Here is a 25301-nt window from a genome sequence, read left to right as displayed (position 1 = left end):
CCACTCCTCTGACGTCCACGGTCTTACTCTAACAGATACCCTTCCTCCCGCTTATCATTATTGCTTTCAGCTGTCAGACCACAAGTCATCTCGAATCCCTCCACTATCTCTCCTGGCACCAGAACACCCCTCAATCGACATCCAGCTATAGTCTAGCATAATGATAGTTCAACTCCTCGCATCTGCCTCCTTTGGCCACACCCCCCCCCCCCCCCCCTCCTTTAATCCTTCGAAACGATCTCCTTCATTAACTTTGCCAGGACTTCATCATACGCCACGAAAACGCCCCAAACCGACAACACAGGGACAATACCCTTGTGTGGTGTTTCAACAGTCCATCCAGCATCCCTTTGCCATCTTAACACTCCATCCTCTCCTTAACCTTCAGCAGAAGTGTCTCCACCCAAGACTCCCGCAACCCAACCTTCCTTTGTCTCTCTCATCACAACACTCTCCTTGCCCAAATAAATCTTGCTCTCCTCTCCATCACCATTCCAGATTGTCATCCCGTTATGACCACCACTCCCCTCGGTGCATCCTTTTACTACCTGCCTTTACGATCTCCAGCCCACCCACCCTCTCTCGCATCAAATCCCCCGCTCCTTGCAACACAACTTCAGCACCACTGCTCCCCATCACCACATCCAGATCTCAGCTGAGGCATCAAGCACCACCGACTCTGTTTGTACCCCGTCTTGCTCCTCCGGCACCACAATTTCCTCTAGCCCCATAATAAACTCCCATTCGTACTCTCCTGCGATTGGCCCCACAAACACCCTTCTGCTGTCACTGCAGCAATCCCCTCTCCTATGTTTTGATCAAACACACTTTACGTCCCTGTCCTTTCAGCAGCCACTATCTTCCCATGTTCTGCCTCCTAAGCACCTCCTCCTCAGCCGCTCTCGCCTCCCAATCACTCACCGACGGGAAGCGCGGACTTCCCCGAAAGCCGGTCCTGCTCTCCGCTAATCCGGAAGCGGCGGCAGAGCCCAAGTCGGAAGTGACGGCCGCCGCACGCGTAACTCCCGTTGAAGGACCAGTTATGGCAGAAAACAGCGTACGGAAGCATAAACATAGAGAAGGGACTATGAGTACAGCCCACGCGGACGGAAAGGGATGCACGCTCTGACAATGCAACAGGTCTCGCAAGTGCGAGTTTTTAAATCTATTGGCATTGTAAAAGTTTAAACAAGCATTAAAAATGCAACAGGTCTCGGCTTTGTAAAAGTTAAAGCAATTTTGTTTGTAAATAGGTGGCTTTTTAGCTTTGGTTTTATTAGTGTTTTTCAAACTTTCATGTACATAACATGCATATGTATGCATAAATGTATATGTATGCATGCATTTATATTTGTAGTTATATAGATATGCAGATGTATATATGTTTATATGTGTATGTATATATATATACATACATATATAGAAATGCATATGTATATATATATATATTATCTACTGGCGGTCGCCAGTAGATAGTTATAGTTAGGACCGAGTTCCCATAGGAAATCTGAAAATTCTATTTTGGATAACTTTGGCGCCGGTTGACTGATCTTCGTGAAATGTTCAAAACTAATGGGGTGCTCCGCGCAGCTCGTACCCTGAAAGTCTCGGGGTGATCCGTCAAGCGGGGGCTGAGAAAAAAGGGGGGTCCCAAAACGCGTTTTCCCCATGCATTTTCCCATAGGACCTTTAGTCGAAGGTACAGCCCGAACGGCTGAACAGAATTACTTGAAATTTGGCAAAGAGGTAGTCCTCAGGTCAGGCATGTGCCTTTTGCTTAAATGGTGTAAATCCGTTCAGTAGTTCCTGAGAAAATCAAAAGTAAAATCACATATATATCTGGGCGGAGCCTAAACACACATCTCATCGTGAGATCTGATTGGCTGTCAGCACTTCATCCAAGAAGTGTTGGCAGCCATTTTGGGACCAATATACATGATAGCACCTCATTAAAAAGCATTGCAGTTAATAGAAGGTTTTAAGACTTTAGTTACATTATAAATCATTTGTTGATGGTACCATACTCATTTTAGGAATTGTGGTGTGTTCTAAGGTGATTTTACCATGTGAAAAAGCCTTCTGCTGTGATATCATGAATCATGTTTGAGAGAAAACTATTTTCTCATGTTTTTCCCACAGAGGTTTGGAAGGTGATCTATAAGCTAACTGAGAGCATATTTTCTGTAAATTCACATTATATTTCTCAGTCATGTGAGAATGAAGTCTGACATTCTCAGTAAAACATGTACATCCAACAAGGGCAGAGACTGTCAGTTGATTCCTTTGTGTCTTACTGCACCTTCCCAGAGTGTTCTAAAGAACAACTAGAGCGCTAACAGTTCTACTTATGACAAACGTATGGCACACCTGAAGCCTTCTTGGTTGGAATAAAGTGGTAATTCTTAAAACATTTAATTTAAAAAGGAACAAAATGAGGGGGTTCATTTTGCCATAGAAAGTATGATTAGTGCTGCAGAAAGAAAAATTAGGGCACATTTTGAGTGACTTCTCAAATCCTCTTATATGTCATTAAAAAATTCCGACATGCAGACTGAAACATGCACTTTCAATACCAGCAGCAGACTTCCCTGGTGAGCAGTAGATTTACTACAGTGATCTAATAAGCAACTAGAGTGCTAACATTCTGAATTTATGGCAAATTTGTGACACATCTGAATGCCTTCTTGATGGAATCAAAGTAAAAAACTGAAAGTATTTCCTACTGAGGAGACTGTAGTAAATGAGGAAATGTAGATTTTCCTAATAAGTTATGACGGAAAGTCTTAATTTTATTAAAGACTCGGAGGCGAGTATTATGCTTTCTTTTCTTGCCTTTATTCAAATAGCAGCAAGATAAGTGAAAAACTACACTCCCCAGAAGGCTGCAGGAGAAAACTACTGGCCAATGGGGAGAACGATAACACAGAATAATCCAATCAGGTCAGGCCAACCATATAAGGACCTATCTGACCGCAAGCAGTCCTCTTTTCTTGTGCGAGTTAGGAAGAAGTCGAAAACAAAGGAACTAAAAATAATAGTATGCAAACAGTCAAAATCCAGGTAAATAGTTCTTGACCCAGGAACACCATGGACGAAACATCCTGAGGAAACCATGTTGGAAGATAGATGGATGTCGAAGCGAAGAACTCCGGTGAGGCAGAACAATTCTCACGAGGAAGCCGGTGGTAGTGCTGGATTACCTAAAAGGGGGGGAAAAAACAGAACGAATTAGAGCTGTTGTGGAGGGATAATACTCACCTCCGAGTCTTTAATAAAATTAAGACTTTCCGTCATAACTTATTAGGAAAATCTACATTTTATGGCAAGACCGGAGGCTCCTATTATGCTGGTTCAAAGCATATCAACAACCAGAGAAGAAGCAGTAATCACAGGTTTACAATAAAAGGTCTTAAACACATTGTCATTAGACCAATCTGCTGACTTAAGGATATCTTCCAGACGCGAGCCTGTCCAAAAGGCTTTAGAAGCCATGGCACCCCTAGTAGAGTGAGCACCAAACACAGAAGCGTCAATGCCCGCAAGAGACATGATCCAACGGACCCAACGTGTCAAGGTAGCAGAAGAAACGGGGAGATGAGGTTTACGGAAAGAAATGAGCAATTGCGTATGGGAAGAAGACCTAAAGTCAGCAGATTTTTGTTCGTAGGCTTTTAAGCAACGACCTACACATAACTTTGGTTGAGCTGGAAAATAAGGATAAAACACTGACTGTAAATTTGTTTTTGTACGTCTCTGCACTTGAAACAACACCCCAGTAGGAGAAAACTGTCTTGAGGAAAGATCTAAAGCCCTGACATCAGAAACACGTTTAATAGATATTAAACATAACAACATAGTAAGCTTTGCAGACAACATTTTCAGGGAGAGAGCAGTATTGTCAGGCCAATGCATAAACAATTTGAAAACCAAATTAACGTCCCATAAAGAAGAATACTTAGCCAACGGAGGTTTGGAAAAGCGGACTCCTCTTAGCAAACGGCAAACCAGCGGATGAGATCCAACCGGTTTATTGTCGATGGGGCAGTGATTAAGTGAAATAGCTGATCTGTACAGGTTAACTGTGCGATAAGACTTACCAGCGCTGGCCTCCGAGGCCAGAAAATTAACCACAAAAGTCACAGAGGCTGAAAAGGGATCGATAGACCGTTCCAAACACCAGCTTGATCAAAGAGACCAAGCGGATTTGTATGCCCTGGAAGTACCGGGAGCCCAGGCCCGGCTGATAAAGATTGAAGCCTCTTGAGAAAGGAGCTGGTCAGAAGAGAGAGACCGGACAGCTTCCAGGCCGAAAGAGTCAGAGACCGATCCAGAATGAGGTTGTGAGGGGAACCTCGAGGGTCCAGCAGTAGGTCCTTGGAATGAGGGAGAAGGACCGGAAAGTCCACTGCTAGTTCCAAAAGAGAAGGAAACCATATCTGGGATTGCCAAAAGGGCACCACCATGACCAGAGATGTCTGTTGACGACGAATCTGGGAAAGGACCCTGTTGATCATAAGAAAGGGAGGAAAAGCGTAATTGAGATGAAGTGACCAATCCTGAAGGAACGCATCGGTCGCTAATGCTAGCGAATCCGGGCACCAACTGTAGAAACAAGGTAATTGGGAGTTGAGGTGAGACACAAATAGATCGATGAAGAAAGGACCCCACTTGAGAGAGAGAGAATGAAACACGGAGGGAAGTAATCTCCAATCGCTGGAATCCCGGAGATACAGAGAGTGCCAGTCCGCGATGGAATTGAGCTCGCCGGGAAGATATTCGGCTTGGAGAGAGAGATTGTGAAGGAGACAATAATGCCACATACTCTTGGCGAGTTTCGCAAGGGGTTGGATCTTGTGCCACCGAGACGGTTGATGTATCAGACCGCAGAAACATTGTCCATCCTGAGAAGAATGGAACAACTTACCTTGTTCTTTGCGAGGCTGCGGATTGCAAAGGAGCCTGCAAGCATTTCTAAACTGTTGATGTGCAATGACGACTCCTCCAGAGACCATGTACCTCCAGTCGAGATTCGTCACCAACGGGTGCCTCAACCCGCCAGACTGGCATCTGATTCTAATACAAGATCTGGGGCCGTGGCGAAGATAGTCCTTCTGTTCCACGCATCTAAATGGTCTATCCACCATTGCAGTTCGGAACGCGAGTCTTGGTCCAGCAGGATAAGATCTGAGTAAGCCAGCCCCTGATGCAGGTGTCTTATCTTTAAGCGCTGAAGGGCCCGATAATGTAGAGGGCCTGGAAAGATGGCTTGAATGGAGGCGGAGAGAAGCCCCACTATCCTTGCGAGGGAGCGAAGGGAAATTCGGGAGAGAGAAAGAACTTGAGAAATTTCTGAACGAATAGATGCGATCTTTTCGGTAGGAAGGAAGAGAGACGCGGAGGGAGAATCTACGCGAAACCCCAGAAACTCTACACTTTGAGAGGGAAGCAACATGGACTTCTCCGGATTGATCAGAAAACCCAGATCGAGAAGAAGGGATTGGGCCACTTGAAGGTCCTGTAAAAGACCTGGTTTGCTCGCATTCATAAGAAGAATATCGTCCAGGTAGATGATCAGACGAATTCCCAAGGCTTGAAGATAAGCCACTACAGGCTTCATGATTTGGGTGAAACACCAAGGAGCTGAAGAAAGACCGAAAGGGAGCGAACAAAACCGATAAGTGACGCCCAGCCATTGAAACTGGAGGAACTTGGAATGAGAGGGATGGATAGGAACTGTAAGATAAGCATCCTGAAGATCCAAGCGGACCATCCCATCGTTGGCTCGCAGAGTGTCTCTTAAATGGATAATGGTCTCCATTTTGAAATGTCTGTAAACGACAAACTGATTGAATACCTTGAGGTTGATTACCGGTCGCATCTTTTTGTTCTTTTTGCGAACAAGAAACAAAGTGCTCAGAAAGCCCGAGGGATCGAAAGGGAGCTTTTGGACAGCTTTCTTTGCCAACAGGGAAAGAATTTCTTGAGAGATCAAGAGAGAAACGTCGGCGGAAAAAACCAGAGGTGGAGGCAAAGTATCCTGGAAAGGAGGAGCGTAAAACTCTATGAGATAGCCTTGGACAGAACTGAGAACCCAAGGGTCGGCAGTTAAAGTTTGCCATTTGCTTAGAAAGAGAGCCAAACGCCCTCCTACGGGAGGGCCAGAAGACAGGCTTACCTTGTTGGGGATAGTTGGAGTTGTTGTTGACTCTGTGGCCCCTCTGTCCACGACCCCGGAAGCCACGTCCACGTTGGGGATAGAATTGTGGCTTGAACTCTTGATAGCCGGTGTTGGAAGCTCCTCTGGAACCTTGGTAGGAGGAGAAACGGCCGGAAGAGAGGCTCCTGCCTCTGCCGGCCCTGCCAAAAACCCGCAGGGCGAAGACTTTTTTGATGGAAAGTTGTGCCTTGTCCAGTGAGGCGAAAGTTGAAACAAACTTGGAAAGATCTTTTATCAACGAGTCACCAAAGAGTAGACCGTCCGCCTTGGCTCCGGGATCCTGAGTCGCCAAATTGGCTAATTTAGGGTCTAACTTGATAAGGAGACCTTTTCGCCTTTCAAGGGTGATGGCGGCATTGGCGTTGCCCAATAAACAAAAGGTACGTTGGGCCCAAAGAGAAATATCCTCAGGATTTAAGATAAAATCCTCTGAACGCGCCGTCTCCGCCAGATCCAGAATGCGGGCAAGGGGGCCTACCATATCTAGAAGTTTGTCCTGGCAAGAGGACCATGCTCTGTCAACCCCCTTGCAAGGGTCCTTGCCGAACTTTGAGAAAAAGGTGAGAAGCGGTTAGTCAATAGCAGGGGTAACCATAATGTGAGAGGCCAAAGAAGGTTTGGGACATTCAGACTTTAACTTTGCTCTGACGGACTTATCCAGAGGTTGTCTGAGCTTGGAAGAGATGTACTCTCCTACATGGGGAATGGGAAACCATTCAGTGGAATTCGGATGCCGAATCAATGCAGGGTCAAACATAGGCACCCCTTCCGAGTCCAGGATAGGCTCGGATTCAAAAGGAGACAATTTTTGCTTCTTGGGCGAAGAATCGCTAACTTCAAGTAGATCAAAGAGACTGTCATCGTCCGTGTCACCCAAATCATCATCCGTATCATGGATGGTATTAATGACCAGCTTCTTAGGAACCTCCACGTTTTTAATTTTGGCTTTGCTTTTGCGAATTGTCAAAGTAGACCCCTCCTTTGACTGAGGCCTGGGAGGAAACGAATCCTCATTCTTGCGCGTGGAACACTCGCTAACCACATGTGACACTTTTTTGGTTAAGACAGTGGCAGGAACCAGTTTACGCTTTCTGCTTTCCCCCGCAGACTGGGCCAAAGCTTTGGTCATAATATTGAGTAAAGAATTTTCCATATTTCTAGAAACTCTCTGCATGGAGTTTTCCACAGCGGTTTCCACTGAAGAATTTATAAACTGGCTCAAATCAGATTTAAAATTAGCGCTTTCGTCATTATCAAGCTCAGGAGAGCTGGAAATATCCATTTTCACAGACTGCTGAGGAACTGGGAAGCAAGGGGTTAACAAAGCCAGAAAAACAAAGGGGGGGCGTGTACAAACTAGCCTGCCGGTGGAAAACGAGCGTGAGAGGAGGCGTTTCGAGATTGTAGGCAGTCGAACGCTGAGGAGGCCTTGTGGGCGAAGCGACAATTGAGAGGCAGCAGGCAGCGCTGACAAGTGGCAAAAAAGCGAGGCGTCAGCTGAGGAAGCGGGCGTGAGGAAAGCGCCGGTAAAGTAAACAAAGGCGCGCGCGAGAGCAGACGCGGTGAACCTTAGAGCTGAGGGGGGAAAGCTAAATGCGCAACCATTCAGAAAGCACTGACAACAGAGATAACACGCAAGCAGAGCGCAACGCTAGCGGCAGTCTTGTATTCACACTTGATAAACCAACTAGAAACACTTAATTATGTAAAGGAGAATAAAATAAGCGACTTATCTGACTGCGAGTGTTGGAGCCGGCCTCGTGGCGTGGTCCTGTTCCCCCCTCGCCAAGCCGCACGAGGTCCCCTGCACCTCGGGGCTCCTCCATTTTGGATTGTACGTAACTCTGCGCGCCAGCCTACGTGACCCCGCTCAACCCGGCCTCGGCCCCAGCAAGCCCCGACATCAAGGCACCAACAACTGGCCAGGGGGTACCACGTGAACACTTCCCCACTCCCGGCGGAGGGCAGTATCGATGGGACCCCCAACCGTCCTCCCACACCTAGGTGCGATCGCCCCACAGCTCTCCTGGGCCTGGCGCCTCTCCCGCTGGGCGTCTGGCCTCTCCCAGCCCGGCCTCTCCGCCCCCCCGGGCGCAAGGGTCCGGACATCAAAGGGCTCCAGACCTATATCTGGGGCGACCCTGCAACAGGACAGCAGCTGTATCCCGGAGTCAAGAGCCCTGCTGATCGGATCGCGGCTGACCCTACGGAGAAAAACTCATCCTGGAACCACGCTCTGAGCCCTGCTGACTATGTCGCGGCTCCACCGTGCTTAAAGACCTTCACGAACCCTTGGGGCCCTGCTGACGCTGTCGCGGCCCGACCTTGTTGAACTTGCCATCAGAGCCCAGCTGACCTCGTCGCGGCTCGACCGAAGCGGACCTACCACCGGAGCCCTGCTGACTGTGTCGCGGCTCGACCCAAGCGGAACTACCACCCGAGCCCTGCAGACCCCGTCGCGGCTCTCCACGTCCGAGCTGCTTTGAGACCAGCACCTGCCGCTCCGGTCCCCGTAGCCACCTTCGGCCTAACGCAAGGTCTGGCGCAGAGCTTCCCCGTACCAGGCTGGTACCAAGACTGTCCCGCTACCCTGTCCCTACAAAGACATTGAGACTCTTTCTGGATCTCTCGATCCCTCTGTAAATATTTCGAATGTGCTACTATTGATAAAGTACCTAGATAAGCAACTGATACGGAGTCCTGTGTGGTGGTGTTACTGGGCCTAGTACGATCATAGGAGAAAGACCTCTCCTAGGAGGCTTCTCAGCGGCGCTCGGCTATAACCTTGCGGTAGGAAGGTACCCCGGAGTGGGCCCCCTGACTCCCCGGTGGTCCTCCCTCCAACAGCGAGCAGCAAGAAAAGAGGGCTGCTTTCGGTCAGATAGGTCCTTATATGGTTGGCCTGACCTGATTGGATTATTCTGTGTTATCGTTCTCCCCATTGGCCAGTAGTTTTCTCCGGCAGCCTTCTGGGGAGTGTAGTTTTTCACTTATCTTGCTGCTATTTGAATAAAGGCAAGAAAAGAAAGCATAATAGGAGCCTCCGGTCTTGCCATAAAATTAGGAAACATCATAACAAATAAGTCTCCCAAGATGGCCACCAGAGACAAAAGAGCCCAAATGTAGCCCAAATATCACCCAGATGTAGCCCAAGTATAGCCCAATGACAGAATGACCCAGAGTGTTCTAACGAACAACTAGAGTGCTAACAGTCTTACTTATGACAAAAGTATGGCACACCTAAAGCCATCTTGATTGGAATAAAGTGGTAACACTTAAAACATTTAATTTACAAAGGAACAAAATGAGGGGGTTCATTTTGCCATAGAAATTATGATTAGTTCTGCAGAAAGAAAAATTAGGGCACATTTTGACTTCTCAAATCCTCTTCTATTTCATCAACAAATTCTGACATGCAGACTGAAACATGCACTTTGAATACCAGCAGCAGACTTCCCTGGTGAGCAGTAGTTTTACTACAGTGATCTAATGAGCAACTAGAGTGCTAACATTCAGAATTTATGGCAAATGTGTGACACATCTGAATGCCTTCTTGATGGAACCAAGTAAAAAACTGAAAGTATTTCCTACTGAGGAGACTGCAGTAAATGAGGAAATTAGGAAACTTCATAACAAATAAATCTCCCAAGATGGCCACCAGAGACAAAAGAGCCCAAATGTAGCCCAAATATCACCCAGATGTAGCCCAAGTATAGCCTAATGACAGAATGTCCCAGAGTGTTCTTAAGAACAACTAGAGCGCTTACTGTCTTACTTATGACAAAAGTATGGCACACCTGAAGCCATCTTGATTGGAATAAACTGGTAACACTTAAAACATTTAATTTAAAAAGGAACACAATGAGGGGGTTCATTTTGCCATAGAAATTATGATTAGTGCTGAAGAAAGAAAAATGAGGGCACATTTTGAGTGACTTCTCAAATCCTCTTCTATTTCATTAAAAAATTCTGATATGCAGACTGAAACATGCACTTTTAATACCAGCAGCAGACTTCTGTGGTGAGCAGTAGCTTTACTACAGTGATCTAATGAGCAACTAGAGTGCTAAAATTCAGAATTTATGGCAAATGTGTGACATATCTGAATACCTTCTTGATGGAATCAAAGTAAAAAACTGAAAGCATTTCCTACTGAGGAGACTGCAGTAAATGAGGAAATTAGGAAACGTCATAACAAATAAATCTCCCAAGATGGCCACCAGACACAAAAGAGCCTAAATGCAGCACAAATATCACCCAGATGTAGCCCACATGTAGCCCAATGACAGAAGTGTGCAAAACACTTATTTTTTGTGTATTTGCAGTTTTATATAGTGCAGACTTGTCAGGTATTGAAATGCTTTACATGAGCATTGGATACATCACACAAGATCAAATTCATTTTGGTTGTAGACATGGGGAGATTAAGTGATTTGGCCACAATCACAGAATGTTGAGCTGAAGCAGAAACTCCAACCTGGTTCACCAGTTGCAAAGTCTGCAGCTCTGGAAGTAACACCACATCCTCTCGCCAAGGTGCAACATTTAATCAAGTGGTCAACTGGATAAAAAAACATAAAGATTACAAATAATTTAAAAGTTCTTTGTCACTATTTGAAAACTCAGAAAATATGTCCTCATTTTAGTTTTTTAGAGCACTAACCATAATTGTGATGCAAATAAGACTCTCTCATATATGTAATTTCTAAAGGAAATACTCTAGGTATTACAGTTTTGATTACATCAAGATGACGTCAGGCGTTCCACACTTTTGTAATAAATATAGAATGTTAGCAATCTAGTTGTTCATTGGGATACTGTTGAGAGGCAGAGGCCAGGGGCATGGACTCTGAAAATTGGAGGCAGGTAGGAGAGTGCAGAGGCAACAATTTGACCACACTGGGCAGGCAGGAAGGGCAGTGGCAGCACAACAGACTATGGAGGGCAGTGGAAAGGGGGACAGGGGCAACAAACCAACAATACAGGAATGACAAGAGAGGCTGTGGCAATATAATAGACCATTGTGGGCAGAAGGAAGAGGCAGTGGTAGTACAACCATACATGCCAACAGACCGTTTCAGCCAGGAAACGTCCAATGTTTTTAAGCTCAAATGGGGTTTATTTGATCTGTCTCCTGTCTACAATCTCCTCTTTTTCAATGTAACTCAAAGGGGAAAATCAATACCCCAGTATTTTTTCAAAATCTCCCTCTTACCAAGTTCAAAATGTTCGCAAGTATGGTACATTGAATCATGGTAGGCAGGAGGAATTGGGGTAGGGACATGGACTCGGATAACAGAGGACAGGAGGGACATGGAGAGGTGCACCAAACTGACCCTACAGGGCAGGCATCAGGGTTTGCAGCAGCACAATACACCACACAGCGCATGCGGGACGGGAGTGCAGCACAACAATCCATAGAAAGCAATAGGGAGGGGACAGGACCATGCACATGGACAACAGAGAACAGATGGGAAAGAGGCAATGGTAGCTAGCTGACCATAATGGACAGACAGGAGAAAAAGCTGCAGCATAACAGACCATAAAGGGCAGGAGGGACGGATCAGGGGCATTACAATGGAACAGACAAGCCAGGAGGGAGGGAATAGGGGGTCTGCACATGGAAACAGAGGGCTGGGGGCAAGGTGGCAGGGCAGGAGCAGCAAGATGAATATGGAGGTCAGGCAGGATGGGCACTAGAAACAAGACACACCATGGAGAGCAACAATGAGACTATGGTGGCATACACACAGACCATGGAGGGAAGGTGGGAGGGGGTTAGGGGCAGCTAGCTGACCACACAGGGAAGGTGGGAGGGGCCATGGCAGCACAGAACACCATGCATGGCAAGCGGGAGGGTTAGTGGCAGCACAATGGCTATGATGGGCAAGAAGGAAGGTGCAGGGGCATGCACAAAGGACCATGGAGGATAGAAGGGAGGGTCAGGACCTGGGCACAGACAAGAGAGTTCAGGGGAAGGGGCCTCACAACAGACCGCGCGGGGCAGGCAGGAGGAGCAGTTGCAGCACAACAGATCAGGGAGGGCAGAAGGGTGTGGCAGTAAAATGGACCATGGAGGACAGGAGGAAGAGGATAGGGGCATGGCATGTGGACAGGCAGGGTGGAGGTGGCAGGGACAGGTTACAGTCATCTGAGAATGCTAGGCAGGTGGGAGGGGAGTGGCAGCTCAACAGAACACTCAGAGTAGATAGGAGTGGCAGGTCCATGGAACATAGTGGGCAAAAAGGATGGAGCAGGGGCATGCACAAAGACATCGGAGGGCAGGGGGAAGGAGAATAGGGGCAGCAAGCTAAGCACAGAGGCTAAGCAGGAGGTCAATGATGGGCCATAGAATTGGGCAATGGAGGGCAGGAGGAGTGGACTGGTACATCATGCTAAATGGAGGGCAGTGGCAGCACATCAGACCATGCATGGCAGGAGGGAGGAGGCTAGTCCATGGATTCAGACAACAGAGGATAGGGAGGAGGTGGATGGGGCAGCAAGCTAACTGTTCAGAGAAGGTGGGTATTAGGAAATTTATTGTTTTTAAAATGTGTGTCTGTGCGAACTACTTAAAATATGAACAAGTATGCAGCATAATCTCACTTTTATTCAGGAAGAAGAGGACGTTTGTGACTGTGACTCCGGGCTCACTTGGCAGAAACACCCCCTGACCCTCCACCCCATCGCAAAATGTAATGCCCGTGAAAAGGGTAGGTGGATGCAGTGTTATATAGAACATAGTCCTGAGAGCACGATTGAAAATGAAAACTAGATGTAGTATATGGTATAACCTATGCACCAAAAAGTGTGATATAAGATGAACCGGGGCGTGAAATATAATATGCAATACATTGTGCGCAATGACAGATTCATTGGAGAGCGCGAGATAGCACAGGCACTAGCGCGTGCTATGCGATATGCGCCTTGGAGTGTAATATGCACAGGGCAGTGTTGTGTAACATAACTAGTCTCTAAAGTTGTAATATAAAATATGTGCTGGGGAGTGTAACGTTGCATATGCACTGTGACAAAGATATGGATCCCAGATTGTAATATGTATGGCATAGCGCTGTGCGTTATAACATACACATCGAGGAAGGCACGTTAGATGGGGCAATATAACCCGTGCGAAGGCAAGTGTGGCATGACATGTTCACGGGGTGGTGTTAGAGTGCACATGGGCTAGAGAGTGTCATAGCATACGCACAAGCTGGTGGAATACAACACAGAGGTGTGAGGCAATCGGCAGGCACTGGTGGGTGTAACACAGCATTGGGCTCAGCCAGGAGCACGCTGTGACTCTCAGGTGAGGTTCGTCTCCTTTCCAGAGAATAAAATAAAAAGTATTACACATCCGGCGGTGGATGTGTTTTTTATTAACCGTGAGGGGGGTTTCTTGCATAGTTTGGTCGAATTTTTGTCGAATCTCCTTTGAATGGCTTGGTGTGCGTGTATATTAAATGTGCCCGTCAATAGCTACCCATGTTTGTATAAATAAACGACAAGGGTGTCTACTTGGAGAGTACCCACCGGCGGGGGCGCCGGGATTAGGCACGGTAGGGCGTCAGACACGTCAGAGCTTCACTAGCGGTGTAAATACATTCCATGTGGATTCATTCTATGCATAGTCGCCTTTTAATGAATATCACGCAAATCGTCATGGTGATAGGTACATACGGTTTGTCCAGCATGTCCTAGGTGTTTCTATAAATATATATATTTTTAAAATAATAAAAAACAAAGGCCGGCCCCGGGGGATGGGGTCCCCGGAGCCATAAGTGGCCTGAGGAAGGGGGCAACGCAGCCCCCTCCTAAAGAATTTAAATTAAAAAAAGGCCATGACTCGGGGGTTGGGGTCCCCGGGGCCAATTAAGGCCTTGGGAGGGCCAAATTAATTTTTTTCAACAAAAATAATTAGGGTGCAGGCCCTGGGGGATGGGGTCCCCAGGGCCAGTAAATTAGAAAAAGAAGGGGGGCCACACAGCCCTCCTTCTTAAAAAAATAAAATAAATAAAAGACCGGCATCGCGCTGGAGGCCACGCCCCCTCCTTGCAGCACTCTGCAAACGCGCCCCCTGGCCAGTTGTAAGTTGGGGAATTAATTCCCCTTCAATACTGAGGGTTCCTGAGGGCCAACTAGCCCAACAGGTATCTCCAGTGTGAGCCAGGGAGCTGCGTTGCAGACAGGTGTTCTGAGGCCACGCCCCTTTTTACACCTCTATGCAACGCAGCTCTGTGGCGCTTACTGAAGGTACCGAGTGGGCTAGTTTGACCCTAGGGACCCTTAGGATTCAAGGGGACTTAATCTCTCAACTTAGAACGGCCACAGGGCGCGTTTACACAGTGGTGAAGGGAGGGGACGGGGCCTGAGGTGAAGTGTGCAAACACGCCCTGTGGCGCGTTTTAAGTTGGGGAAATAATTCCCTTTCAATCCTGAGGGACCCTGGGGGGCAACTAGCCCACCAGGTGCTTCCAGTAAGTGCCACTGCTCTGCGTTGCAGAGAGGTGGTGCAGGCCGTGCCCCTTTTTACACCTCTCTGCAATGGCGCTTACTGGACGTACCTAGTGGGCTAGTTGGACCCTAGGGACCCTCAGGATTCAAATGAACTTAATCTCCCAACTAAAAATGGCCACAGGGCGTGTTTACACAGTGGTGAAGGGAGGGGACGGGGCCTGAGTTAACGTGTGCAAACAAGCCCTGTGGCGCGTTTTAAGTTGGGGAAATAATTCCCCTTCAATCCTGAGGGCCCCTGGGGGCCAACTAGCCCACCAGGTGCTTCCAGTAAGCACCACTCCGCTGAGTGGCAGAGAGGTGGTCTAGGCCGTTCCCCTTTTTACATCTCTCTGCAACGCAGCTCTGTGGCGCTTACTGGAGGTACCTAGTGGTCTAGTTGGACCCTAGGGACCCTCAGGATTCAAGGGGACTTAATCTCCCAACTTAAAACGGCCACAGGGCGTGTTTACACAGTGGGGAAGTGAGGGGACGGGGCCTGAGGTGACGTGTGCAAACACGCCCTGTGGCGCGTTTTAAGAGGTAGTTTTAATCCCCTGCCCTATTATATACTAGGGGCTTACAGAGGAGGTCATGCTGATCACAGGGGGACCCCAACGCATAGTGTTCCCTAGTGTATGTAGGTGTTTTCCCTGTATTCTGAGTGTCTTTTCACATAGCACTGGCTCTAGGACTGGTTAATCAGACTCAGTTACCACCAGTATGCGTCAGAAAAAGTTGAGGGTACAGGCTTCTTTCTGCTCTTCTGTTTGTTCTTTCTGCACGTTATCCTTCTTCCTGCACTTTTCTTCGTCTTTGAGGACTTCTGTTGCTTCTTTCTGCATTTCTTTTTTTTCTTTCTGTGCATTTTTTCTTCTTTCTTCACATGTCCTATCTCTGTAGGCATAGTTAGAAATTAGCATTTAAAAAAACTTTGAAATTCACTGAAAAAACCATAGGTTTCGGGCACGTTATAGTTAGGAATTAGCATTTAAAAAACCTTAGAAATTCACTGAAAAAACCATAGGTTTCAGGGGCGTTATAGTTAGCTGGACTTTTCACTTGTACAAAACCATTGAAATTCCCCCGTTATAGTTAGTTCAGCTAACTATAACTCGCGCGCCCGCAATGCACTGCTGATGACGTCACATATTACATCACTCATGACATGGTCAGCGACATCACTCATGACATCACTGATGACATCTCAAATGACATCACTGATGACATCATCCTTGTGATAGAGTGGCAGACCTCCTCTTCCCCTAATATAACCTTTGATACACACATTCAAAAATAGAAACTACAATGTTCAAAACAATGGACATACCAATACCAGTTACAACAACCTATTCAGTAATTCTAAGATCCACATACACATCCACTCATTCACCAACAGTCCTATACAGTCACTCATACATGTACTCACTCATACATGTACTCACTCATCATATGTACTCACACACCTATACATCCTGTTACACAACGCCACTCATCCATAGAGTTACTCACACACAGTCACTCATGCTAATAAAGAATCAAACATCCATTTACTTGCATATACAGTTATACACACACCACCACACTTACTTCTACAGAAACTTACACATACTTAGTCTTTTAAACAATCACTTATAGAAACACATACTTATTCATACAGGAACTCTTTCAATCTCTCACTCTCACATATACACCAATAGTCACATATACTAGTTTAAAACATATGTAGTTACTCATAAAGACACTATTGAGACAGTCTATCACTCACTAACACACCCATGCACACACTCATCCACCCATACAGTCCTGCACACATGCTGTCTTCAACACATACAGTGAGTCACTCATTCATGCACCTATGCACTACGTAATACCCCCCACCGAACCATACAGACACTCATACTGATACTCAAAAAACCAACTAATAACCTATATAGACACTCATGTAACTACTCACCAACCCATGCAGCCACTTATACACAAAGTGAGAGACTGATACAGATATTTACACATTTAAACATTACTCACTAAGCCATGTATTCACTAAGATACACTTAATCAGTCAGTTATACAATCAATTTTTCAAAAACAAATCATCCATTTAGACACATATACCCATTTATTCTTCCATCGACCTTGAGATATACATATATAAAACATATGTAATTTTCCGAAAAACACACATTCACTGGATGATGTCATCAGTGATGTCATTTGAGATGTCATCAGTGATGTCATGAGTGATGTCACTGACCATGTCATGAGTGATGTAATATGTGACGTCATCAGCAGTGCATTGCAGGCGCGCGAGTTATAGTTAGCTGAACTAACTATAACGGGGGAATTTCAATGGTTTTGTATGAGTGAAAAGTCCAGCTAACTAGAACGCCCCTGAAACCTATGGTTTTTTCAGTGAATATATATATATATATGTGTGTGCATATGTGTGCTGGTGTGTAGAGGTAGAGAGACAGAGCAGTGTAGAGAGTAAGGAGTGAGTAGTGGAGAGTGAGTAGTAGAGAGTGAGTGAGTAGTAGAGAGAGTGGTAGAGAGTAGGAGAGAGTAGTAGAGTGAGTAGTAGAGAGTAAGTAGAGAGTAAGTAGTAGAGAGTAGAGAGTAGTAGAGAGTAGCACAGAGTAGTAGAGAGTGTAGTAGAGAGAGAGTAGTAGAGAATAGGAGAGTGAGTAGTAGAGAGTGAGTAGAGAGTGAGTAGTAGCAAATAGAGAGTGAGTAGTAGAGAGTTAGAGAGTGAGTAGTAAAGAGTGAGTAGTAGAGAGTGAGTAGTAGAGAGAATAGAAGAGAGAGAAGAGAAGAGAGAGAATAGAAGAGAGAGAATAGAAGAGAGAGAATAGAAGAGAGAGAATAGAAGAGAGAGAATAGAAGAGAGAGAATAGAAGAGAGAGAATAGAAGAGAGAGAATAGTAGAGAGAGCAGTAGAGAGTGAGTAGTAGAGAGTAATAGAGAGTAGTAGAGAGTGAGTAGTAGAGAGCAGAGTGAGTACTAGAGAGTGAGTAGTAGAGTGAGTAGTAGAGAGTGAGTAGTAGAGAGTAATAGAGGGTATTAGAGTAATAGAGAGTGTAGTAGAGACTAGTAGAGAGAGAAGGGTAGAGAGTGAGTAGTAGAGAGAGAGTAGTAGAGAGCAGTAGTGAGTAGTAGAGAGTGAGTAGTAGCGAGTAGTAGAGAGTGGGTAGTAGAGAGTAGTATAGTACAGTAGTAGAGAGTAGAAGTGAGTAGAGTAGAGATTAGAGAGTAGTAGAGAGCGTAGTAGTGTGTAGTAAAGAGTGTAGTAGAGAGTAGTAGAGAGAGTAGTAGAGAATAGGAGAGTGAGTAGTAGAGAGTGAGTAGTAGAGAGTAGTAGAAAGAGGAGTAGAGAGTAGGAGATAATAGTAGAGAGTAGTTGAGAGTAGTAGTGAGTAACCTCCAGCACACACACAAGAGAGCCCCATTACATAGAAGGAGAGATCTTACAATGAACCATGCTCCCATAGCTTGACTCAGACTTGTAAACAGTTGGTAGATCTGATCTTGCCCAAAAGTGCTAGTGCATCTCTGCAAGATGTCATTAAAAATGGGTTAAACAGTGGGATGACCGCTTTGTGCGCAAGTGCTTGGTTTTGGTGGCAAAGAACCTAAAGTGCGTTCACGACTCCTTGGCCTCACTGTGCAGTCGCAGAGTTAATGTGGAATGAGGACTCGACTGGGCTCCGCACCAACACAGACTGCATCACTCTCAGACCGTGAAGAAGAGGGTGAGCCGAGATCGGGTCAGAGTGAGGGGGAGGGGTAGAACTCTGCAGAGAGGGCTGCCGCCCCCAGCCGGAGACCTCTACTAACCGCAGAGGGTGCAGGCCGAGACGGTCACCCCCACCGACTGCTCCATCAAAGCACACAGTCTTACAGACACACAACGCCTCCAGCGCGCGTGCACACACACACACACACACACACACACACACACACACACACACACAGATTTCACGCAGCCTTTGGCGCTCTTTTACACATGCATGATTCATCACATGTACACACCGAGTCAAACACACACACCATTGTACACACACACACACACACACACACACACAAAGAGAATAACGTGTTTTCTCAGGTGCGTTGTAATCCTTACCCGATGTGCTGTCTCTCTATCTTAATTGAATTACCTTAACCTCTTCAGTGCCCCGCCCTTTCCCCGCCCTGTGCTGGGCGTTGCATTAGCGGGCGGGGTTCATGACGAGATAGTCTCGTCATGGGCACAGCGCAACCGCGCTCCATGACGAGACCATCTCGTCATGGGCACTGAAGGGGTTAAAATGAAATCGATTGATATAAATTAGCAATGACGAGCACAAGCACGAGTGCTTTAAAACAGCTACTGCTTGTGCTCTTTTGAAAGATGGGAAATTACAGGTTTTCAGAACATGCGGATTCAAGTCTTCACTATAATTGTTTCTTTTATTTGTTCTGCATATATTTCTTTGCATATAATAATATAGTATCCTCACAGCATTAGGAATAGCCACAAATCGTTAAACTCTGCAAACAGGTACGGGTTTTATATTCAAACTATTGTCACAATGAAAGTTGAGCTTTAGAGCACTCACCCTAACTACAAATGCCTTGCATTAATGGCTGACTCACTCTCACACTCTCACTGACACTCACAGACTCTCACAGACAGACTCTCCCACTCTCTCACTCATTGGCTCTCTTACTCACACTGACTCTCACTGACATTCTCTCCCACTCTCTCACTCACTGACATTCTCTCCCACTCACTGACAGACTCAGTCTCTCTCACCGACTCAGTTCAGTCTCTCTCACCGACTCAGTCAGTTCAGTCTCACCGACTCACTCAGTTCAGTCTCACCGACTCACTCAGTTCAGTCTCACCGACTCACTCTCACTGACTCACTCTCACTGACTCACTCTCACTGACTCTCCCGCTCTCTCTCACTGACTCTCCCGCTCTCTCACTGACAGACTCACTGACTCACTCTCACTGACTAACTGACTCTCACCGACTGACAGACTCCCACTCTCTCTCACTTACTGACTCACTCTTACTGACTGACCCTCACTCTAACTGACAGACTCAGACTGACTCACTCACTCTCTCTCACTGACAGACTCACTCTCTCACTGACAGACTCACTCTCTCACTGACAGACTCACTCTCTCACTGACAGACTCACTCTCTCACTGACAGACTCACTCTCTCACTGACAGACTCACTCTCTCACTGACAGACTCACTCACTGACTGACTGACTGACAGTAATCCACATTTGTAAAGCATGAACAATCACCCGTAAGGGTCTCTAGGCGCTGGGGGCCATCGGGAAGATTAAGCAAGCTATTGCCCAGAGTCACATGGTGCTGGGCTAAACTGCTGCCGGCGCTGGGGATCGAACCGTGATCCACAGATTCCATAGTCAGTCGCCCTGGCTGCGGCACCACACCTCTTCCACTGACTGACCCACTCTCACTGACAGTCCCACTCTCACTGACTCACTCCCACTGACTCACACTCACTGACTCACTCCCACTGACTCACTCCCACTGACTCACTCCCACTGACTCACTCCCACTGACTCACTCCCACTGACTCACTCCCACTGACTCACTCCCACTGACTCACTCCCGCTGACTCACTCTCGCTGACAGACTCACTCACTCTCGCTGACTGACTCACTCACTCTCGCTGACTGACTCACTCACTCTCGCTGACTGACTCACTCACTCTCGCTGACTGACTCACTCACTCTCGCTGACTGACTCTCACTGACTGACTGACTCTCACTGACTGACTGACTCATTCTGTCACTGACTATCCCACTGACTCACTCTCACTGACTCACTCAAGTCTCACTCTCACCGACTCTCCCACTCTCATTGACTGACTCACTCTCACTGACTCACTCTCACTGACTCACTCTCACTGACTCACTCTCACTGACTCACTCTCACTGACTCACTCTCACTGACTCACTCTCACTGACTCACTCTCACTGACTCACTCTCACTGACTCACTCTCACTTACAGACTGACTCACAGACTCACCCTCTCTCTCACTGACTCACTCAGTCACTGACTGACTTATTGACTGACTGACTGATAGACTCTCTCACTGACCGACAGAATCTCTCACTCACTCACTGACTGACAGACTCTCAGTGACACTCTCCCACTCTCTTACTGACTCACTCACTCTCACTGACTCACTCTCACTGACAGACTCTTCCACTCTCACTGACAGACTCTTCCACTCTCACTGACAGACTTTTCCACTCTCACTGACAGACTCTTCCACTCTCACTGACAGACTCTCCAGCTCTCTCTCACTGACAGACTCACCAACTGACTCTCACCAACTGACTCTCACCAACTGACTCTCACCAACTGACTCTCACCAACTGACTCTCACCAACTGACTCTCACCAACTGACTCTCACCAACTGACTCACTCTCACTGACTCACTCTCACTGACTCACTCTCACTGACTCACTCACTCACTGACTCTCTCACTCACTGACTCTCTCACTCACTGACTCTCTCACTCACTGACTCTCTCACTCACTGACTCAGTCTCACCGACTGACTCATTCTCACTGACTGACAGACTCCCACTCTCTCTCACTCACACTGACTCACTCTTACTGACTGACTCACTCACACTGACTCACTCAGTCTCACTGACTCACTCCCTCTCACTGACAGACTCTCTCTCTCTCACTGACAGACTCTCTCTCACTGACTGACAGACTCACTCACTGACTGACAGACTCACTCACTGAAATCCACATTTGTAAAGCACGAGGTGTTGGGGGCCGTCGGGAAGATTAAGCAAGCTATTGCCCAGAATCACATGGTGCTGGGCTAAACTGCTGCCGGCGCTGGGGATCGAACCGTGATCCCCAGATTCCAGAGTCAGTTGCCCCGGCCGCGGCGCCACACCTCTTCCACTGACTGACTGACTCTCTCTGGCTCACTCTCTCTGACTATCCCACTGACTCACTCTCTCACTCATTCACTCTCACTGACTCACTCACTCTCACTGACTCACTCTCACTGACTCACTCACTCTCACTGACTCTCTCACTCTCTCACTGACTGACTTACTCTCACTGACTGACTTACTCTCACTGACTGACTCACTCTCACTGACTGACTCACTCTCACTGCCAGACTCTCCCACTCTCACTGACTCACTCACACTGACTTGACTCACAGACTCACTCACTCTCACTGACACTCACTCTCACAGACTCACTGACTGATTCACTCTGACTGACTGACTCTCCCACTCTCTGTCTGACTCACTCTCACTGACTCTCCCACTCTCTCACTGACTCACTCACTGACAGACTCACCTACTCTCTCTCAATGACTGACTCACTCACTCTCACTGACAGACTCTCCCACTCTCTCTCACTGACTCTCACTGACTGATTGACTCTCTCACTATCTCACTGACTCTCTCACTGACTGATTCTTACTAAAAGACTGACTCTCGCTAAAAGACTGACTGACTCTCGCTAAAAGACTGATTGACTCTCACTGACCGACTATCCCACTGACTCTCTCTCATTCACTCTCACTGGCTGTCTCTCCCACTCTGACAGACTCACATTCACTCTCACTGACTGACTCACATTCACTCTCACTGACTGACTCACTCACTCTCTCACTCTGACTGATTCTCTCACTCTGACTGACTCTCTCACTCTGACTGACTCTCTCACTCTGACTGACTCTCTCACTCTGACTGACTCTCTCACTCACTGACTCTCCCACTCTCTCACTGACAGACTGACTCACTCACTCTCACAGACTGACTCACTCACTCTCACAGACTCACACTCACAGAGACACACTCACAGAGACACACTCACAGAGACACACTCACAGAGACACACTCACAGACTCACACTCACAGACTCACTCTCACAGACTCACTCTCACAGACTGAGTCACTCTCTCACTGACTGAGTCACTCTCTCACTGACTGAGTCACTCTCTCACTGACTCACTCTCACTGACAGACTCACCCACTCTCTCTCTCACTGACTCACTCTCAATGACTGACTCACTCACTCTCAGACAGACTCTCCCACTCTCTCTCACTGACTGATTGACTCTCACTATCTCACTGACTCACTCTCTCATTCACTCTCACTGACTGACTCTCACTCTGACTCACATTCACTCTCACTGACTGACTCTCACTGACTGACTCACTCTCTCACTGACTGATTCTCACTAAAAGACTGACTCTCGCTAAAAGACTGACTGACTCTCGCTAAAAGACTGACTCACTCTCACTGACCGACTATCCCACTGACTCACTCTCTCTCATTCACTCTCACTGACTGACTCTCTCACTCTGACTGACTCACATTCACTCTCACTGACTCACATTCACTCTCACTGACCACATTCACTCTCACTGACTCACTCTCTCTAATTCACTCTGACTCACATTCACTCTCACTGACTGACTCACTCTCACTAACTGACTGACCTTCACCCTCCTGTTATTTATGCCCCCCCATAACAAAACAAGCATTGGCATAGCCAATAGGTCTCGCCTTTGGGACCTTATAAGTGTTTAGCCATGCAACAGTTGATGCTGTTGTACCAATGATATGATGCTGCATAACTAAATACTTATAAGGTCCCAAAGGCGAGACCTATTGGCTATGCCAATGCCTGTTATAAACGTTTTTAGGCGGACTCTGCTTTGAGCACCCACACAAGTGAGGAATCATTTTATCAGATCGAGGGGAGCACTGGGTGGAAGGAAATTGGTGCGGGTACGGTGATCCTTCACCTTTCCCACACAAACATGTCAAGAAAATGTGACTTTTTGCTATTCTGCCCTCCCAGGGGGACAGATCGGGGGTGTTGTCCATATCTGCACCCCAGGAGAGGGCAGACTCTGCCCATTTGGGGAGGGGGGTTAATCAGCATGCACCTTCAAGGCAACCCCCACCCCTGCACACGGAAAAAAAGTAGTCCCTGGTGCCTATTGGGTTTTCTGCTCTCCTGGGGGGGCTGATCGGGGGCTATTGCAGCGATATGCCCTCGGGGGCAGAAAGACTGACCATTTTTTATGGAGGGGTGGGGCACCCCTACACTAAGAAAAAAGTATCTGGTACCTAGTGGCCTTTCTGCCCCCCTAGGGTCCAGATCGGGGGCTATTGCCCTGTATGCCTCGGGGGGGGGGGGGGGGGGAAGGGAAGCCTGGGCCCATTTTTTGGGGGGTGGGGCATACGCATATCCATTCTGGGAAGCCCCCACCCCTTTAAAAAAAACACATGGTGTCTAGTGGGCTTTCTGCCCCACCCCAGAAGGGGCTGATCACGGGTAATACCCCAAATCTGCCCCTCGGGGGGCAGAAAGACTGTCCCTTTTGTGTTTGGGGGTGCGGGCATTAGCATGACTATTTTGGGCAGCCCCCACCCCAACACATTAAAACAAAATCCCTGGTCCCTAGTGGGCTTTCTGCCCCACCTGGGGGGGTCAGATCAGGGGTAATAACCCCCATCTGCCCTCTCCCCAGGGGCGGCAGAAAGACTTATTAGGGTCTCTCTTTCATTAAAAAAATAAAATAAAATAAAAAATCATCCTGGTGCCTAGCAGGCTTTCTGACCTCGCCCCCCTTTTGAGGGCAGATCGGGGTGAATAACTTTCACTTTCAGTGTAATGACAGCGCACCATGTAAGCCGATCGTCATTATACTGAAGAAAAAAATGCCTCAGGAGGTTGAAAAAGCTCTTCCCCAGCTCACACAGCTGAAAAAATAAAAGGAAATCCCTCTACTGTACGGAGGTTCAATAATGGAAATACGCCATTGGACCATTGTCAACTGGGATGCTTTTTGGAAGAATTGGGCGACCCTCGGTCATGGGGGGGATAACATAAGGCTTATAAATAAAAGAAAAGAGGCCCTTCAACTTCCAGATCCTAAAAGGAAGCAAACTTTGTTCTGCTATAGCTGGTACATGAGAGGTCAGACCCACAGCAGGTGAAAACTCATACTCCATTGAATTATACTACTTTCACAATTTCCAAAATACCTTTGGGGACTAGAAGGGGAGAACATTTCGATGAGCAGCACCAGCTTTAAACTTTCTATTACTTTGAAGGAAACTGTTATAAATCACCATTAAATGTGCTACTTTATATGTTCTAAGAAAATCCTATTTAATACGGCAACAGGGGGTAAAAGGTGGACCAGTTCTGATTTTTATGTGCAGGGCATTCTGAAACTTTCCTTTTTGCTTCTTTTAAAAAAATTTTTTTTATTAGTGTTACAACGAAGAATAGTGCCTGTGGTAAATTACCCACAGCAAATAACGTAAACATTGGAGTTTCAGAGCCAAACCGTTATCATGACTACCACTCGATATGTCTTTTCTTGCTGACATACGTACATTTGTTGTGGGGCAACTGTTGACTGATAGAATAACAAGATGATTGCATCTCAAAAGTAAACAGGAAAGGGTCAAAGCTAGCTCATCTTAAACACGATACTACAATGCTATAATCTGATATGCTTCAGCTGTTTAGTGAGGTAGATTATAACGGATT

General features: G+C 47.0%; 2 protein-coding genes across 2 annotated transcripts in view; both read right to left on the bottom strand.

Moving 5' to 3' along the window:
• Positions 1 to 1056, bottom strand: part of LOC146830085 (uncharacterized) — an 82158-nt gene extending 81102 nt beyond the window's left edge. The window contains exon 1 of the mRNA XM_085604309.1: positions 922 to 1056. The gene's annotated coding sequence lies outside the window, so the exon portion shown is untranslated. The remainder of the gene's footprint in view (positions 1 to 921) is intronic.
• A 1774-nt stretch (positions 1057 to 2830) lies between these two features.
• The window catches only part of LOC146830084 (uncharacterized), a 52128-nt gene continuing 29657 nt past the window's right edge, over positions 2831 to 25301 (bottom strand). Inside the window, exon 3 of the transcript XR_014961363.1 lies at positions 2831 to 3200. The gene's annotated coding sequence lies outside the window, so the exon portion shown is untranslated. The remainder of the gene's footprint in view (positions 3201 to 25301) is intronic.

The sequence above is a fragment of the Triturus cristatus genome, chromosome 5_1 (genome assembly GCF_964204655.1).
Source record: "Triturus cristatus chromosome 5_1, aTriCri1.1, whole genome shotgun sequence".
Lineage (NCBI taxonomy): Eukaryota > Metazoa > Chordata > Amphibia > Caudata > Salamandridae > Triturus > Triturus cristatus.
The sequence above is the reverse complement of the archived record's forward strand: the minus strand, read 5'-3'. Positions and strand labels throughout refer to the sequence as shown.